This window comes from Octopus bimaculoides, unplaced genomic scaffold (assembly GCF_001194135.2).
Source record: "Octopus bimaculoides isolate UCB-OBI-ISO-001 unplaced genomic scaffold, ASM119413v2 Scaffold_255587, whole genome shotgun sequence".
NCBI lineage: Eukaryota > Metazoa > Mollusca > Cephalopoda > Octopoda > Octopodidae > Octopus > Octopus bimaculoides.
Genome location: NW_026331339.1, coordinates 23,339 through 28,671, shown reverse-complemented (window position 1 = coordinate 28,671; position 5,333 = coordinate 23,339). Strand labels below are relative to the sequence as shown.

Sequence of the window (5,333 nt, the reverse complement as noted above, 5' to 3'; positions counted from 1 at the left end):
CACACAAACTAGCACAACCAAGAAAATCACCATACTTACGTATACATGACGTATACGTGCACATACCATCTCTTTCTTCTCTTACATAAACATATATATATAAATAAGCGTACATATATGTGTGTGTGTATGCACATGCATACATACATACACTCTTTCATCCATAGAATCACACATACGTACGTACCATCACGCACATATATATATACACACATACACGCACACACAACCATTTAGACCAAAGAATCGCCGTCTTCTTGAGAAAGAGAATATATTATAAATGACTAATAGTGTGTGTTTTACCGCCGTTAATCTAATTGATTAAAAGCCTTTCCTGTATTTTCTTAATGATTCACCGAATTACTATTGATTACATTACCGCTCCTTAAAATTCAAGACAATATTGTCTCTCTTCCTTCAATTAACAACCAAAATTGCTTGCCAGAGATAATGTTTTAACGAGGCAATCATCCATCTTAAATATATACAAACATCAGGAATTAATGTGCACTGATAAAGTAGCAAAGATATGATTTAAAATCTTTACTTCATGTTATTTATTGTGTCCATTAACTTGTGGCATTCCGGGTGTTTACGGTAATCTCAACATATTTTCAATAGAAATTATAACCAGTTCTAATTTTGTTATGATGTTTCGTATCCGAGACGCCAGATGTAAACAAACAATGAGATCGAAGACGAAAAGATGGGTAATGGGCGAATGTGATATATTTCGGGACTTTTTACTCCTTCATCAGCCCGTTCTATCTAGCCCATTAATGACTTATTACATATAGCGGTTAAAGGTTACTGGTTATACTAATCTTTCTCTCTATAAAATTCTTTGTCTATCTGTCTGTCTGTTTTCTATGCATTCTCAAACAGCTCGACCAAATCAAATCAAATTTTACAAGGTATTAGTATTAGATCCAGCGAGTGTCAACAAGTAATTTTTGTTTTCATCTGGATTAAAACAATATAGCGTTTTATATAAAATAATCTTTCTATAGTCAACTATACTAAAGGATATTTTATACCGCCACCTCCACCACCATGACGTCACATTTTGTATGTGAGTGTGTATGTGTCTGTCAGTGTGTGTGTGTGTGTGTGTGTGTGTGTTACGCGTTCGTTACGTACATTAGGCCTCAGAGAATTAAACACACACACACACACACACACACACACATCTACACATACATATACATATGTGATAACTGGCAAGTATACGTGTGAGTGTATGTGAAGGTATATGTGTGTGTGAGTATACATACATTTTTGCTACGACTGATACACACACACACACACATCTAAAGAGAGAGACTGAGGGAGAGAGATAGGCCGTTATACAGAGAGATACAATTAGGGTGTTAGATGTTCAGAGAGAGAGAGAGAGAGAGAGATAGTGACGTCCCACAAATGCCTAGAATCGGCCCACACACACATCCATTCATACATATGCATATGTGATGACTGACAAGTATATAATGAATATTGTTTACCCTGAGGTGTACGTGAATGTTTGTCTGTGTGTCTGTCTTAGTATATGTATGTGAGTGTATGTGAGAATGTATGTTAGAGTGTATGTGTGATTGTCAACGACACTGATGTGAACTGGCTACGTGAAAGAGATACACTGGCTCTAATGAAACTTCAAAAGTTAATATACATCAGAAATGGGTTTTCAATCAATTCACACAACAGTGAAAAAAATGGTTGATGGGCGTATAAACCATATTTCGGGAGTTTTTGTTCCTTCATCAACACCCAGCCAACCCATTAACCATCTTCGAACTTATTGCTTAAATAGCCACTGCATAGAGCGGTGTAACGTTCTTGGATATACGAATTTTACTCTTTTACTTGTTTCAGTCTTTTTGACTGGCCATGCTGGAGCACCACCTTTAGTCGAGCAAATCGACCCCAGGACTTATTCTTTGGAAGCCTAGTACTTATTCTATCGGTCTATTTTGCCGAACCGCTAAGTTACCGGGACGTAAACACACCAGCATCGGTTGTCAAGCGATGTTGGGGGGGGACAAATACAGACACACATACATATATATACATATATACGACGGTCTTCTTTCAGTTTCCGTCTACCAAATCCACTCACAAGGCTTTGGTCGGCCCGAGGCTATAGTAGAAGACACTTGCCCAAGATGCCACGCAGTGGGACTAAACCCAGAACAATGTGGCTGGTAAGCAAGCTACTTACCACACAGCCACCCCTGCGCCTAAAATCGTTTACAGCACCTAGGTTTCCCAAGCGGTCACCCATCTAAGTACTAACTAGTATCGACTTTGCTTAACTTTGGTGATCGGACGAGAACCGGTGTTTTCAAAGTGATATGGCCGTATATATGGATATACGAATTTTACATATTAAACACATTTCTGGGAGCTGGTGCGTAAATATTAATGACCTGTAGGGACATGGTATTTCGTTATGCGACCACAAGAGATGACCTTAACACGTGATTTAGGAGCACTGCTAACACAGTAGTACACGGTATTCACTTAGACAACGTTTAATATACTTCGTAGTATAGTGTGGTTAAAAGGTGTAAAAACACCATATCTGTCCGACGCTGCAACCTGTCGGATTCTCAGACGCGTTTCTAGCTCTTTAGACATTATCAGTAGGATATCTCGAAGAGACGTAACTCTGGACAGTCTTAAAGCTGTAGCTTTAACTAAAATGTAGCCAAGAGCATATACTGAGTCATGTGTCTACGTATGTGTGCCTGTATGTATGTGTGCCCGTATGTATGTGTGCCTGTATGTATGTGTGCCTGTATGTATGTGTGCCCGTATGTATGTGTGCCTGTATGTATGTGTGCGCGCGCTTGTGTATGTGTGTGCATACACACACATACTTGGAATCTGTTTTTTCATATTTTACGGTAACGAAATTTTGCTAATTATTTAGAGAGCCAAGTTCATAGTTAAACTAGTTTACATAATACACAATTACACCATTAGTGTAATTCAATGACCTGATGATTAATGGAGGTCATATTAAATGTGGCCACCCATACTGAGTCGGGGATATTGTGCTGTGGGGATGAGGTGTGGTATATTGTACAAATAAAAATTACTTCTCAGTATCTGCGGTGTAAGCGATTAATAGGATGACAGTGGGGGTGAACGGGTTGCCGTCTCAAATATTTTTTGTGTTGATGTTTACTCCTATAACTACACATAGGCAGAATTTCGAAATTTTGTCAAGCGGAATGAATGTTGTGAGGAAAATTTCACAGGGTCGTCCTCTGCATAAAAGATTGTTGCTATGTGAGTTTTTCGAAGTCATATAATATCTATCTATCTAACCATCCATCTACCTATCCACACACACACACACACACACACACACGCACACGCACACGCACACGCCGCCGCCGCCGCCGTAAAGAATTCCCGATTATTTAAATAACTCTACATTATTAAATTTAGTTTAAAATTCTACAAAAATTTGTAGAATGCGTTCCTCGACATTTAATTGTTCATGTACACTCCATTGTATGTTTACATTCGGCGAAGTGAGATTGTAACTCTGAAAAACAGGAGGACATAGCAAGAAAGAGGCAGCGTCAAGGTTTGGTGTTGACCTCAAGACAGTCTATAATCCCATGAGACTCTATATTGCGACAGGTTCGACCGACAGCAAGCCCATTCCGTGTCCAAAACGGTCCGTAAGGACGAAACGATTGATGTTGTCCGAAAGAGAGTGTCGCGAAATCCACGGTGGAGCATGTGGCAAATGGGTAAAAGTCTTGATATTTCCCAGACAACCATGCGACGGGTCGGGCATGAAGACTTAAATTGTAAATCATTAAAACTGCGAAGTCAACACTCAAATACTCACAAGTTTTTGTTTTCGTCTAATTGAGATCCTGACTAAATGAAAAAAAAAAAAATTGTGAAATTTTCCTTTTTTTTTTTTGTATATTTTTATTCTCTGTGTGGAGTGGAAGTTAAAAGGATAGCGATTTCCAAACTCCGCTGATTATTATACTCAAATACTCACAAAACGCTCTCTTCTGTGTTAAATGAAGGGTACGTGAAGTGGAATAGTCCTGTTAAGCCAGAAAAGATAAAGATAGTCATAGCTACAATGTCTTTGACCAAAAGTCGTCTCAATCAGTCTTCCTATGGAATTAACAATGAATCCATCAGCTCTGCCAGATGCAAAGATCATGCTCATTAAATATCAAATTGTAATGATCTCTCTTGCCGTGACAACGTTTATGCTGTAACAGAGCCATCGTCAGCAGCACCTTGGAAGCAGTACGGTCTATAGAAACATTTCGTAGTATTTAAGAATGCAAAAGGCAAAATAACGCAGGATTGCATAACGTGCGACGCTATCTGCGATTTGTCTCTTGTACTAAAAAAGAAGCTGTAAGAATTTAAGACTCTACAAGTTGGAATAAGATTTTTTATCTTCGTTATTGCTCGTTTATATGACACTTTTCTGTTATACAGAAGCTGCAGCACTTTGACGTTTGTGGAATGACTTGGTTCTGTCTAGTATAATCAACATAATTTTCATCTGCATAACATTACTTCGTGCACCTAACTATCACCATCTCCCACACACTAGCATTATCCCTACCCAGTAAGAGTGGCCACAATTAATAAAAAACAGAATCAATCATTTAGATAATGAGTTTTATTACTCTCGATTCGAGTGTAATTAATATTAATTAAATTTTCTTGGCTCATTACTTTAAGAATGTTGCCATCATCTTGTCTATTTGCTATTATTTTTTTATGCAGCATTCTTCCCTAGCTATTTCCTCTCTCATTATTTTAAATTATCACACAATTCAATGTTCAATCACTGAAATCCTATATTCTCCTCAGTCTTGCTAACGTCTGTCAGGACGTGATAGTCACTGTTCTACTGATAAGGTCTAACGTGACTGAGAAATATTCAGAGTTGTCCTCGTACAGACCAAATATCAGACACACTTTCTACTATTTTACTGTTTTATATTTTTAAGTAAATTCGGACTCACAAAGTAATTACATTCAAAGTAGCAGTACAACGATTACTCACAAACACGCATAATATATATATATATATATATATATATATATATATATATAGACGTGTGTGTGTATATTTATACATATATATGCATACATATATATATATACACATATATGCATACATATATATATATACACATATATGCATACATATATATATATACACATATATGCATACATATATATATACATATATATGCATACATATATATATACATATATATGCATATATATATATATATATATACATATATATGCATATATATATATACATA

The 5,333-nt window shown here is 36.9% G+C and overlaps 1 pseudogene; it reads right to left on the bottom strand.

Annotated features, from left to right (window-relative positions):
• Positions 1–2,244: 2,244 nt before the first annotated feature.
• Positions 2,245–2,363, bottom strand: LOC128251401 (5S ribosomal RNA; annotated as a pseudogene).
• Positions 2,364–5,333: the final 2,970 nt, after the last annotated feature.